Raw genomic sequence first — 14,675 nt, forward strand, 5'->3', positions numbered from 1 at the left:
TGCGGCCACGTCAACTCCCTTTCTCGCCCTACTATGGCTGCTTGAGTGCTAAGGGGGACCTCCTGAGCATCGCGCCTCAGGGGCTCTTACTGGACCTTGGGCCGTGCACCTCCTGGCCTTGACCACGGCACGCGACCTGGCATACCAGCGACGGCTGTAGCCTACCTGGGGACCGGGACCTGTCAGCATAGAGCAACGAGCTATCGCGAGGAAAGAAAGGGGGGACCCAGCCTTAACGGGACATGCGTTCACCAAATTTGCATAATAGGGAAGATAAGCACAAAAGACATTACAGACCCTTACATGCCCCCACGGGGTGATTCATGATTCTTCGCAGGGAACAAAAGCTAAAACTAAGGGGAATCCTATCTACACCCTCCCGTGGCAGATGGCATCATCAACAGTGGGCCACGGGAGGCCGGCGCCAAACCCATCCAGATTAGCAGCGGCGACGGCCGGACGCCGCAGCTCTGCTCCGAGCGCGGCGAGAGCTCAGGGGCACGTAGCTGTCATCGCTCGTCTCCGGAGTCTCGTGGAGCTCAGGAGAGCTGCTGGACTCCCAAGGGCTAATGCTGGTAGAGTAGCCGCGAGCGGGGGGCGCGTCAGCTTGGCGCTCCTCTCCGGAGCAGCACTCTAGGCGGCGGCCCTCAGCATCGAAGACCTTGAAGAAGAGCGTGGAGGCGCCGTCGTACTCGAAGTGGATCGCAAGGGCGCCCCTCGCACGGCAGACCCGCGCAATCTCGCCCCAGCCGTGAGTCATAAAGATCTTGCCGGTGGGGACTGCTTCGATCTCTCCTCCGGTCACTGGAGCGCTGCAGTCGGCGTACTGCAACCAGAGATCGAGAGGCCCCCTCAGCGGCATCACGCCAGAGAAGAACCGTGGAAAGCGGATCTAGGAGCTTGGAGGCATCGGCGCCCACAGCACCAGCTCGCATGAGGAGTCCGCGGCGTGGATTCCGGGGGCGACGACGCGCGTCGCTGTGGCGCGGTGGCCCCGGGCGCGGCGTGGGCGACGCTGCTCGTTGCTCCGTCCTCCCGAGCCCTCGGCTCGGGCGTACAAGGGTAGCGGATACCCCGGAGGAGGCCGCTCGCACCAGGGCCTCGTCACCACCTGCATCGCCGCTTCATCACGGCGGTGGACCGACCTCTTCTTCGGCGGAAGTGGCCCCGGGTCATCGCGAGGGGTCTTTCCCTTCTCTACGGCGGAGAACCTTCTGATAGGCGCCATTGTCATTAGTAGTGGAGCGAGGAAGAAGAAGCAAGCAAGCAAGCAGGGATGAGATGGGCAACGGGGGCTCCGCCCCCATCCCCATTTATAGCAAGAGAAGGCCAACCGGCGCCTCCCACGATCGCAGGTAATGATGGTTTTCCTTGCATGTCGCAGGGACTAGTCAAGTCGTACAGTTGCCGAGGCAGCGTGGGGAAGCGAAGACGCCCACGTCCAATCAAATTCCACGCGTCAACCGAGGCCGCAGGCTTTTGGGGCCCGCGGTGCTCCGTACTTGACCCTTGGCTTCGCCGCGAAGCCAAGCCCAAGCGCACCTTGGGCCCGGGGGCTACTGTCGGTGTTCTGGGAACGGGGGTCCCCAGACTTGCCTGCCTGCGGCCCACGGCGTGGCTAAGTCAGCAGGCCGTACGGCCCATCTTCATCAACAAGCCATCCAAGACCCTCGCGAGGGGCCAAGCCTCGCGAGGCGGACAATGCAAGACCTTCTCAGGAGTGGTCTAGTCAGGCAGGCTCACGAAGAGCGGAGATATCAAGGCGGGGCAAACCTCACGAGGCTCTCGTGACGTGAGCCATGACGATTGACACCAGGCGGGCGCCAGCGCGCGCAGCGTCCTTGTTTCCTCTTTGGTGCTAAGGAGGCTAGCGCAGGCGAAGAGTACCGAGGCATCAGGCAATGGTTGCTATATTGGTGCAACGAGACCAAGACCAGGAGGACGGCAAGACGGAGGTCATCGTGGAGCCCAGGACGGCGTCACCACCAGAGCCTTTCGCAGGCGAAGACCACTTTTGGTAGGATAGCTTGTACTAGCTGCCCCCCTTCAAATTTGCCCGCCGTTGTTGGCTCCCTTCCCGCTCAACATTTGGGAAGAGGACCAGGGCCTATATAAGTAGAGCTAGCTACCACGGTAGGGGCATCGAGCAGTTCATCCAGCTCTCACCCGCTAAGTCACCAAGCACAAGAACACCTCAACCTCAGGAGGTTGTTCCTTCCCTTGTACTGTTCATCATTAGCCCAAGAGGCAATCCATCCACCACCACACTGGAGTAGGGTATTACACCACAATGGTGGCCCGAACCAGTATAAATCTCGTGTCTCTTTGTGTTGCGAGTTCGTCGAGTTCGTCCGCGAGATCTTAGTGAGCTAGGGCGTAGATCAGTAGGAGGGAAAGACTACGCGTGCACCCCAGTGTTCGAACCTTAAGGGTTTGCCGGAACCCCACATCCGACAATATGCTTTGCTGTTGTTATGATAGAAGTGAGTTTGATATGCCATGCTAGTAGATGCTATGATGTTGTTCATGCTTAGTTCCATTTATGATTCTAGTTAATATCATGCCATGCTTAGAAGTTGTGTTGAAGTAGACTGTTGCATATGCTTGGTTCTTGCTTTGTCATCTGTTTGTTTGGATGCTATGTATTTGGTTGTCTTGCAAGTACATTCAATCTACTGACCTCGCGTGTCATGCCAGTTTTGTAGGTCGTGCCCGAATTGTTCGCTTGTTCCGTCGTGCTCGGCCGTAATCTTGCCAGTCCTGTGAGTTGTGGAGCCCAGCCAGAGTTGATGAGCCGCCAAACCAAGACTTCCGCCGCCAGTTAAATAGACTTCCGCTGCCATATAATAGCCTTAGGGCTATGCCAGATAATTGTATTCATCAATGATGTAATCTTATACACATGTATTTGATGATTATTATTGTACTTAGAATGCTGTACCATGGACGTGTCGTGCGTCAGACGTTATCCTGGGCTGACGTGCGAAGGCCCCCTGCTCCATGCGGATCGGGGTGCCACAGGAGATGGTATCAGAGCAGCCAGGCTAGCATAGGTTATCCTAGCATTAGATCACTGCTACCATCAACCCATAATGACCCTAAGGGATTTGACCCATCCCTGGCATCCGGCATGGCCACTGTTAATCAACAGGTGGCGTAGTCGGGACCGACACGTCCTCACCCCGCAGTCCCCGCATAGTTATCCGTGGAACGAATAGCAACCATATCCTTTCTGGTCGGCCACACCGCTTACCCTTCGCCATTAAGGGAAAGGGGCCACACCATGCGGGCATGTCCCGCATAGCTGCCTATAAAACCCTTTTCCACCAGTCGTATCGCTCACCCCTCAGTCGGCCATGTCCCTGCAGAGAAGCCTAGCTAGTAACACTCCAGCCATGACTAGCACCTTCAAAGCTCCCAAGTTTTACACCCGCACCTATGCCGTCAACCATACTGGCTTTCCACCCCTTCTTGCCGAGATACTCACCAAAGCATTTGGCTGTAATGCTAGCCCCGATTACCTGGTGTTCCAATCGACACCCGTCCATCACCTTCACCGCTATGATGCAAGAGTGCACATCGGCCCAGGTTCCGCAGTAGATGGCCAGCCTTTGGTTTTTCAGGGTAGAGCCATGCCTACCACTGATTTAGCCATTCAAGCCGCTGCTGTGGAGGCTATCCTATACCTCCGCACCAAGTTTCCGCAAGTGCAACAAAGGCGGGAGTTCTGCTTTTTCCCCATTGTGGCCGAAGGAGGAATTCAGCCTTCTCCCACTATCCAAGGAGATGACCCCGCAATCGCTCTCCTGGTGCAATATATCACTGCCCAGGGGATGATGATTTCAAAGATGCTTGTCGAGTGTAGAAACCTCGACAACGATCCGGTACGAGTTGTCAGGGAAGCTTATCGTGCGGCTCGTAAATTCGCATCTCAAGCCGTTTTCCCAATGCCATCCAAACCAGTGCTACCCTCTCAGCCTGTGCTGTGTCCTAAGCCAAACATCACCACCCTCGACAAGGCTCTTTTCCGAATCCACCAGCAGCATCTGCTTGGATCAATTTTAGCCACACCTCCAGCAGAAGAGCCCCAACCCATAGTAGTGTCGGACGATGAAGATGGAGATTGGTTCAGTCTTCGTCCTCCCGGAGAGCCCCAGCAAGGCCAGCCCTCTGCATGACCTCAGTCACGCAGTCAGGTGTTTCTGCGAGTAGGTCGGTATGTCGGTTCACCCTCGATATGAGGATAGAACCATGTATCCCGGAGTGCATAGTTTCGATTAGCGCGTAGCGCATTCGTGCTTGGTTGTATGTTGGTACTGTGGTAACCCGCATGCTGTGGTTTATGTATGCTTGCTTGCTTTTGTTTGTGTCTTTGTGTTTTCTTATCTCTCTGTCAAACAAAGATGTTTGACAGGGTTGGCAATGCGTGCTAACAAGATTTTAATCAGTAGAGCACATACACTAAAAACAAGATTGACTCGTTCTGAGTCTATAATAAAATGCGCGCTGGTGTAGGTATATGTATACCAGGAGTACATATACCCACTGGCATTAAAACACCTTAGTGTGCTTTGTCTGGTGTGTTTTTCTGTTGCATGTATGTTGCATCTGTTTGTTTGTTAGTTTAGACTGCACTGCACCCTGCACGCAGCCCTGGTTCACTCACGAGTACTTTTGCACAGTACTCGGGAAATGCAAAGTCACATCCCTATCTCTATCTGTGCATACCCCGTGTGCCAGATTTTCAAACCCAGAACCTCGAGGAGACATTTTCATCTGGCCATTTCTCGTCCCTAATTCTTTTCCATTAACCCAATTGCGTTTCCGGAGAAACGTTGCCAGCTTTATTTCCCTCGATCCAGTACAACTCCCCGATACAGATTTCAACTCCGATTCTACCTCGACACCTACATTTCGTGGAGCTATCCGCGAAATTTTACCCGTGCCCTAGTCTGACTCCTGAGCTGGCGCAGCCACCTCACCCGCATCCGAACCCCATCATCATCACCATCACCGCCTTGCATGGCATCGGCCAGTCGCCGCCACCGCAGCACGCGATTACTCCGTCGGCGCGAAGCGATGGAGAATCAAGCGTGGCGGAGGACCACCCTGTGCACCATCTTCTTCCACACCTGAGCCACCGCACCCAGTCGCGCGTTGCCTCGAGCCCGCTCGTTCCTGATGAGTATCACCAGGAGGAACAACGCGCCGATCAGAGTGCCCAGCATCGCAGCTAGGAACCACCGCAGCGCCACCAGGAACACGGCCTCGCCGAAGGAGCTCGGCTCGATCCCTTCCAAACCAAAGAGGTAGTAGAGCGGCATGGTGTTTGTGTGTTGGAGGAGAGCCGCGCTGCCGCTTTTATAGCCCAACCCCGGTGTACGGTGAGCGAGGTCCAGGAAAACCGCTCGTCGCTCGATCACCGGCGTCCTGGAGGCGAATCCGCGAGCAGTGCCGACAAGGTGCTGGCCCGCGACATGAGTGTGCACCGGCGCCGTGCATGCCGTGCACTATGGCTCTAGGGTCCTCATTGCCCTAGGAGCTAGATGCGCGCTGCGCCAAGCCACACGCGAAGCAGCAGCACAGAAGAAGCAGTTAGCCGTAGGTAAAAGAAGGAGGCTGCGAGTGGGCCCTGGACCCACGTGTCAACAGGTGAATCCACTGTTCACTGGGATGCATCTAGCAGATTTCGAGAGTTTGATCTCGAGTGCCCCTAGCCGTGGATATAACCGTGTTTGCCCATATCTCTCGGGGTGTACCAATTATCGGTGCCCCCAACTCGTTCGAATTTGACCAAAGGGTTAAAATTAACCCAGAGGATTTTCCCCGGAGTGGTTATCTTTCAATTGTGCTATAACCCTAGCAATCTCGAGGACGAGATTCTTTTTAAGGGGGGAAGAGTTGTAACAGCCCCAAAATTGGGCTATCAATTTTTGTGCTGTTATTCTCTCCTGGCACTCATTTTCAAAATCTTTCTCCTGAGCTTGTTGGATGACTCTGAATTTCCAAACCTTTCAAAACCTTGCTCATGTCTTTGTCAGTGGGCAAGACCTCATTTGCATCAGTTCAAACCCTAATTCCAAAAAAAAATTGGAATCTGAATATGGCCTTTGTGATTACAAAGGAGCTATCATTTTCCTTGAGCTGTTGATCATCCCATCTGTTCTTAGAGACCCTCCTATCCTTGTAAACCTTGGATATGCAAAAATATTGCCAAGTCCCATGCAATATTTTTGAATTATGATTTATTCCTTTTCTTGCCTTTCTGAGGAATAAAATCTAAAGGCATAGCTAGCCATCTCCTAAATTCATGTGAATTGGTGGAGTTGATATTTATGCCTAATCCAAGCTCTGGCAAATATATTGGCCATAATTAAATAAGGAAAAATGTCTTTTCCTATTTAATACCAATATTGCATTTCTGCCATTCCCACATAAATTGTGGAGCTTGTCCTTGCTATATAATCACTAGTTCCATTCTTGTATCATGTTCCACAGATCAAAAATTGGGTACATGATCCAATGCAAGTTCTGCCTTCTCTGAAATTTTGCAAAGGAAGTGCCTTATTCCTAATTCCTATTGAGCTGCAATTTGGTAGGGCGATTAACATTGATAAATCATCCATGGATACCAAATATGAGCTGAATCCATTCATCCTAGCTCCCTATGCAATGTTTCAAAGTTTCTGACCAGAATACAACTTTGTGAAGGAAGTACCTTCATAGAGTTTACAAATGGGATGAAACTTTGCCATACTCTCAAGTATTCCAAATCATTAGCCTCAACCTAAATTCAGTTCATTTCATTGAACTATGTGAGCACAGGAGCAATTCTTGTTTTCTGTCCAAATTTTCAGTTTGTGAAGCAAGTATATTCTATCTTGCTCCATTATGGCTGAAAATATTTCCAAGCCTTCTCCTATCCATATAACCCACCAACCCAAGAGTTTGGCTCATTTCATGTAGCCAATATTTTCCCAGAATTTTCCAAAGTTTCTGGTCAGAAGAGATGCTTGTGAAACAAGTACCAATTTGGCAAGTCCATTTGATATGATATTTTTGCAGCATCTACATATGACCAAATCATCAAGCTTTGCCAAGTTTTAGCCCAATCCAGCACTCCTAGTGAGTCCTCCTTCATCATTTGATTTTTGGACCAGGTTTGGCATTTGTACTGCAACTATGCTATATCCTTGTCGTAATGAACCCCAACTTCCCAGGACCGTAGTCGTTGCTACCGTAAACCTCCCAAACATCCCGTTTAGTTCTTAATCTCACCAGTTAGATCACCAAGATGTGGCCAAGTTTGCAACAGCAAACTTGTCGAGCTTGTTCCCCTCTGCTCCCTACACTTCTGCTTGTGCCATCACCTCTTCTTTAATGAGCCTTGGAGGGACTCCACTGATGACAAGGGTTGGCATGAGGTAGATGGCCAGAGCGCGTTTTCTCCTTGGTGACACGGGCATTGCCAGCAAAATCGGTGGTCAAGCCACTGTTCTCGTCGGCAGCCCTGCTCCGGCCGGTTCTGGCTTGTCCAAGCGTGTCACACAGCTTCCCCTCGATGTTGTCTTCCCCCTCGAGCTCGTTCCCCCTTCGTTTGCTTCCTCGTTGAGCCGTCACCGTCGCCGAACACAGTGAGCGCCCGTGTGCGCCGTTGTTTCCTCACTCCTGTCCGCGAACTTTGCTCGATTTTGTGACCTCCTGGCGCTCGTCCGCGTCCCCCTCGTCGCCTTGCCGCCCCTTCCCGTGAGTCTTGGCTGCCCGTGCGCGTCGCCGGCGCACGGACACTTAGCCGTGTCGCGTGTCACCTCCTCCCCTCCCTCTCGAGCCTTCCCGGCGGCTAATTAAGCATGCCTCGAGCTTCATCGCGTTCCACAACCCCCTCCGAGAGCCTCTCCCCGAGCCCAGAGCCCCTCTCTGATCCCCACCGCCGCTATGGTCGCTGCCTCGGGTCCCTTTGATTCCGGCGACCAGGAGTCCCCCTCGCCGTTCCACCTCCACCACGGCATCACCTGAGGTCCGGCGAGCCTCCCCGTGGCCTCAGCCTCGCTGTTCCCCCACCGGAGCACCCTGTTCGCTGGCGGCCGAAGCCACCTCCGCCGCGAGCCCTGCTGCTCCTTTCCCAATCCCCCTCACTGGCAACGGAGACCACCCCGAGATGCGCCTCTCGCTCCTGAACTCGTGGGTAGGTCAGCTGTCGTCTGCGATGGCCAGAGTCGCCAGCAATAGCTGTCGAGGCGAGCCCCTCCCTCGGCTAGGCGCGCGCATGAGCGGGAGGTTGAAGACGCCAGGCCAGGCAGGCCCCTCCCCGCGTGACCCCACCTGGCAGCGTCTCGGCGTTGACCCTGCCCCGGGCCCGCGTCTGTAAGTGGAAGTGCATTCTGGATATGCGTTTTCGATATACGAAAGCGTATTTTCTTCCTCTTTTACCTAAAATACGCTTTCATAGTTCTGAAAGCGTATCCGCTTTGCACTTCAGCTCAAAATACGTTTCTCTTTGCAGAAAACGTATTCGACCCAAAGGCGCGTTCATTTTTTCCTCCAGGGGCCTGTTTGCTGGAAAAAATTCACCGATAGGTCCCTGAGCTTCAACCCTTGGTATCTCGACAACCGTAACTCCGATTGAGGTGATTCCAACGCTCACGTTCTCTGTTCGTCGAGCTTTTTCCGTTGGTATCATTTTCATAATGTTTTCACACAGTGAAAATGACCACTTTGCCTTGCCCGTACACAGCCCCCTCCAAGAGAGAACTGTTTCCGGCAACTGTTTCCGCGATCGTTTCACACTTCTTCCCGAAGTATTTGTCGACCCCAGGCAAGCCAACCTCTTATCATGAGCCCCGAAATTGCATGTTGACTTTGCTTGCACCTCATGTGTGTGTTTAGTTGTAGTACTTTCTTGTCTGTTCCGTCTGCTGTTATTTTAGTCGTGCTATATGTTTTTGTTATCTGTCTTGCATGCTTATACCTTCATGAAATAAGTTGACGTGCTAGTTTGCTGTTGTTACTGATAATATCATGCCTCTGTCTAGTTTATTTTCATGTTAGTAGTATAGATGTTATGATATTCTGTTGCACTAGTGAAATTACTAGTACTTGTTATTGCCATGTTTCGCATGCTATCATTGTTCATTTGAAAAAGCTTGATTTTGTTACTGCATCGGTACGTTGCATGATAGTTGTTGCATTCATGTTAAAATGCTCGCATGATGATTGATGATGGAGAAGTTAATAATATGACTTAATATCAAACCTCCTCCGTCATCACTAGGATATCATAGTGCCACCAAATCGAGCTTTCTCTAGGGCAACCACATTTACCTTGTGGGAGGTCCTAGCTGGGTTTATTGCCATGCCTCTCACCAGTGCCTCCAACTAGGGAAGGTTATGGGCGCGCCTTACCCTGATCAGGTAGGCGGACATAAGCCTTGTGTGCCCGGGTTTGGTTTTGAGCTCATGTCCCCGTTTGGGACCGTTTTGCCACGACGGTTGGCGTTGGTACCTTTGGTAGGTACGGGGCCACCTAGGACTGAACCCAAAAGGGGTCTTGGTCGGAGTGGCCGGGAGAGTGTCATGGTAGTAGGTCAGTTTTGTCGGAACGCCGTTGGTCCACACGTATGGGAGTGCGAGGCCATGGGTTCAGTGGTGTGGGTAAAGTGTGCTACCTCTGCAGGGTGTATGTTTAATCTACCGATAGCCGCGTCCTCGGTCATGGGCACAAGTTCGTAGTAGGTCACACTATCGGGTCTTGGTCGAAGTGGAGGATAAACCTGAAATAACTAAGTTGATGATTAATATGCAATAAAAGAATGTGATGACTTGGACTATGGGAAAATAGTGAGAAGTCACGATGATGTATTGATATGACCCCGAGACGAGGTCTCGGTAAGTCATGAGTTTGCTCCGAGGAGCCGTGGCAGAGTAAGTGATTGTTGCATGAGGTTAATACAATATGTCTTCACGGGAGGTAACTGGTAGTTTATTTTCAGCATTCTTTCATGATGCCATGCCATGTTTTGGATATGATATGCTTTGTTGTTGTTATGATAGAAGTAAGTTTGATATGCCATGCTAGTATATGTTATGATGTTGTTCATGCTTAGTTCGATTTATGATTCTAGTTAATATCATGCCATGCTTAGAAGTTGTGTTGAAGTAGACTGTTGCATATGCTTGGTTCTTGCTTTGTCATCTATTTGTTTGGATGCTATGTATTTGGTTGTCTTGCAAGTACATTCAATGTACTGACCTGGCGTGTCATGCCAGTTTTGTAGGTCGTGCCCGAATTGTTCGCTTGTTCCGTCCTGCTAGGTCGTAATCTTGCCAGTCGTGTGAGTTGTGGATCCCAACCAGAGTGATGAGCCGCCAAACCAAGACTTCCGCTGCCAGTTAAATAGACTTTCGCTGCCATATAATATCCTTAGGGCAATGCCAGATAATTGTATTCATCAATGATGTAATCTTATAAACCTTTATTTGCTGAATATTATTGTAACTGGAATGCTATATCATGGACCTGTCGTGCGTCAGGCGTTATCCTGGGCTGACGTGCGAAGGCCCCCTGCTCCATGCAGATCGGGGTGCCACAGGAGCAAACGCAATGTAGACACGGAGATTTTTGGCGTGGTTCTGATAGGTGGTGCTATCGTACATCCACGTTGATGGAGACTTCAACCCACGAAGGGTAACGGTTGCGCGAGTCCACGGAGGGCTCCACCCACGAAGGGTCCACAAAGAAGCAACCTTGTCTATCCCACCATGGCCATCGCCCACGAAGGACTTGCCTCACTAGGGTAGATCTTCACGAAGTAGGCAATCTCCTTGCCCATACAAACTCCTTGGTTCAACTCCACAAACTTGTCGGAGGCTCCCATGTGACACCTAACCAATCTAGGAGACACCACTCTCCAAAAGGTAATAGATGGTGTGTTGATGATGAACTCCTTGCTCTTGTGCTTCAAATGATAGTCTCCCCAACACTCAACTCTCTCTCATAGATTTGGATTTGGTGGAAAGATGATTTGAGTGGAAAGCAACTTGGGGAAGGCTAGAGATCAAGATTCTTGTGGTTGGAATGGAATATATTGGTCTCAACACATGAGTAGGCGGTTATCTCTCAGAAAATGTATGCTAGAAGTGTAGGCACGTTGTGATGTCTCTCTCCACGAATGAAGAGTGGGTGGAGGGGTATATATAGCCTCCACACAAAATCTAGCCGTTACACACAATTTACCAAACTCGGTGGGACCAAATCATGAAACTCAGTCGGACCGATTTAGTTCAAAATGTGAACGTTAGGCTTTTCGGTGGGACCGACATGTCAACTCGGTGGGACCGATTTCATTAGGGTTAGGGCATAACGTAATCTCGGTGAGACCGATCACATAAACTCAGTAGGACCGATTTCTGTAATACGCAAACAGAGAGTTGGTCAGGCAAACTCGGTGGGACCGAATCGCTCATTTCGGTGAGACCGAAACGTTACGAAAGGAAACAGAGAGTTTGCATTGCAAACTCGGTGGGACCGATCGCTCATCTCGGTTGGACCGAAACATTATGAAGGGAAACGGAGAGTTTGCAATCCCATCTCGGTAAGACCGAGATCCCTATCGGTGCGACCGAAGTGACTAGGGTTTCTGGCAGTGGCTATGTCAAATGAACTCGGTGGCGCCGGATAGATCATTTTGGTGGGGCCAAGTTTGACTTTTGGTTTGGGACATATGTGGATATGAGAAAGTGGTTGAGGGCTTTTGGAGCATATCACTAAGCATTTTGAGCAAGCAATCCATTAAGCAACACCTCATCCCCTTTTAATAGTATTGGCTTTTCCTATGGACTCAATGTGATCTTGGATCACTAAAATGAAAATGTAGAGTCTTGAGCTTGAGCCAATATGTGTCCTTAGCATTTTGAGGGGTCCACATTCCTAATCCATGCCATGCCAGTCATTGAACTTTCTGAAATGATCATCTTGAAATAGCATTAGTTCAATGAGCTATATGTTGTTAGGAATTACCAAAACCACCCAGGGATAGTTGCACTTTCACTAGGGCATGAGCGCCACCCAAGATGCAGCCGATGACGCGAGGTTCCTGGAAGCCCCCAGCCCCCTCGTCGTCGTTCCTCCTTGGTGGTGGCGGCAGTGGAGGGAGCCCGACCTTGCCCTGAGGACGGTCCTCACGAGGATGGTCCCTCCAGGCGCCCTCGCGAGGCTGGTCCTGCTAGCGGTCCTCACGAGGTTGGTCGCACCACTCCTGGCGGGGGCCGCGGTCGTCCCAGCACCCTCTACTTCTGCCTCCTCCGCGGTCGTAGCCTCGGTCATTGCGCTCGGGGCGTCGACCGAAGCGCCCGTCGCGATGGCCCTGAGCTCCTGACAGTCATTGGTGGTGTGGATGTGTACGCTGTGGAAGGCGCAGAACGAGCGGCTGGCCTTGGATGACTCTGGGTGATCGCAGCCGCGCTTCATCTCCGGCTCAGCCGCGAGCACGGCCGTCCCCTTGCGCTTCACGTCCTTGGTCTTGGCCTTCTTGTCTTCTGGGTCAGCAGCTGGAAGCTCGAGGAGGGAGAGGCGTCCTTCCTCAGCTCTCGTGCACTTGGTCGCCATGTTGAACATCTCCAGAGCCGTGCACAGGTCCTCGTGTATGGAGAGCTCCTCCTTCATCTTGACATCGCGGACGCCATCAGAGAATGCTGATATGATGGCCTCGTCCGTCACCTTGGGAATCTTGAGGCGGACACTGTTGAAGCGCTGGATGTACTTCTGCAGGGTTTCCCCTGGCTGTTGCTTGATGCACCATAGGTCACCCGCGGCCGGTGGGCGGTCGCGAGTACCTTGGAAGTTGGCGATGAAGCGCTCGCGCATCTCACCCCAGGAGGAGATCGATCCCGCTGGCAGGTTCAGGAGCCACGAGCGCGCGACGTCTTTGAGGGCCATGGGGAACCAGTTCGCCATGACTTTTTCGTCGCCATTGGCTGCCTCGATGCTCAGCTCATAGAGCTGTAGGAACTCAGCAGGGTCGGGGGTGCCGTCGTAGCGCAGGGGTAGGTCGGGCTTGAACTTGCCATGCCAGACGACGCTGCACAGCTCAGGGGTGAAGGCGCGGCAGCCCGCGGTGGTCACTGGAGCTCGTCATGGAGGTGGAGCCTGGTCTTGATATCTACGCGCCGCCACCGCCGTAGACGGCGCGCGGTCTTGACGTGGTGTTGCCGGGAGTGCAGGAGCGTCCTCTTGCAGTTGTTGGACCTCCTAGCAACGTTCTTCTTCATGCGCGGGCGCCCTGCGCGGCGGGTCATGCTGCGGGGCCGCACCTCTCGGTCCGAGGACGACATCTTGACGGGGAGGTGGTGGAGGCGCTCCATGGGCTACGTCGCCCGCGGTGGGAGGAGGGCAAGGTAGCGAGAGGGATGGTGCCGGAGAGCCCCCAGCGGCGCTGACGAGGTCGGCGATGCGGTCCAGCCAGTCCTCATAGAGTTCGTCAACGTGGAGGTAGTGCAAGAGCTCACGCGCCATGAGCAGTGCAGCCTGCGCGTCCGCGGGCCCGCGACGAGCGTGGGACGACTAGCCGGCCGGAGTCAGCGACGGGGTGGCGGTGCGTCCGTCCCTCAGCACGGAGGGGTGCAGCGACAAAGCTTTCTGCTCGTTCCCCACCGGGCCGGTGGCGGCGTTGGCGGCAGGTGACGGAGAACGATGAGGAGGTTCGCCGACGGGCTCCGTTTGGGCGACGAGAGCGGCTCGGCGCTCAGCACGGGCTCGTCGAGTGTCAGCCATGGAAGCAATGGAGCGGTGGTGCGTCGATCGACGGAAGAGAGGTTTGGGCACACCCCTATCTGGCGCGCCAAATGTCGGATTACGGGTTCCGTAGACCCTTGAGAGGTTCGAACTCTGGGGTGCGCACGAAGAACACTCTCTACCCAGCCTACCCGCTCAACGATCCCACGGCCTAGCTCGACGAACCCAGAGAACGAGAGACACAAAGATTTATCCTGATTCGGGCCACCTTGCGGTGTAATACCCTACTCCGGCTTTGTGGTGGATTACCTCGAGGGGCTGAGGATGAACTAATATAGTGGTGGAACAGCCTCAGGATGTGAGGTGTTCTTGGGCTCGATGAGCTGGTGAGGGTGGAATAGCTCCGATGCCCCCTCCCCGCTATGGTGGTGGCTGAGTCCTATTTATAGTGGCCTTGGTCCTCTCCCCAAATGTAGGCATCCCACAACGGCCAAATTTCAAGGGAGACAACTAGTACAAGCTACCCTGACAAAAGTAGTCTTCGCCTGCCAAAGGCTCTGGTGGTGATACTGCAGTGGGCTCCGCGATGACCTCCGTCCTGCCGTCCTGGCGGTCTTGGTCTCATTGCACCGAAATGGAAACCTTTGCTTGATACCTCGGGACCCAACGCCTGCGCTTGCCTCCTTAGCACCAAAGAGGAAACTGGTACACTGCGCCCGCTGGTGCCCTCCTGACCTTGGTCGTCATGGCTCACGTCATGTGAACCTCGCAAGGTGCACCTTGCATTGATATCTCCGCTCCTTGGGAGCCAGCCTAGTGAGGCTGCCCCCAGCGAGGTCTTGGTGTCGTCTGCCTCGCGAGTCTTGGCCCCTTGCGAGGGTCTTGAGTTGTTGTTGCTGAAGCTGGGCCATACCGGGCCGTTGATGGAGCCACGCCACGGGCCGCA

General features: G+C 53.1%; 1 long non-coding RNA gene across 1 annotated transcript; it reads left to right on the forward strand.

The window, feature by feature from the left end:
• Positions 1–7,418: 7,418 nt before the first annotated feature.
• Positions 7,419–9,658, forward strand: LOC123168489 (uncharacterized). The gene is made up of 3 exons (XR_006484380.1): positions 7,419–8,364; positions 8,504–8,627; positions 8,735–9,658. It is a non-coding gene; the product is annotated as an uncharacterized lncRNA (long non-coding RNA).
• The last annotated feature ends 5,017 nt before the right edge of the window (positions 9,659–14,675 follow it).

The sequence above is a fragment of the Triticum aestivum genome, chromosome 7D (genome assembly GCF_018294505.1).
Source record: "Triticum aestivum cultivar Chinese Spring chromosome 7D, IWGSC CS RefSeq v2.1, whole genome shotgun sequence".
In the NCBI taxonomy this organism is placed as follows: domain Eukaryota; kingdom Viridiplantae; phylum Streptophyta; class Magnoliopsida; order Poales; family Poaceae; genus Triticum; species Triticum aestivum.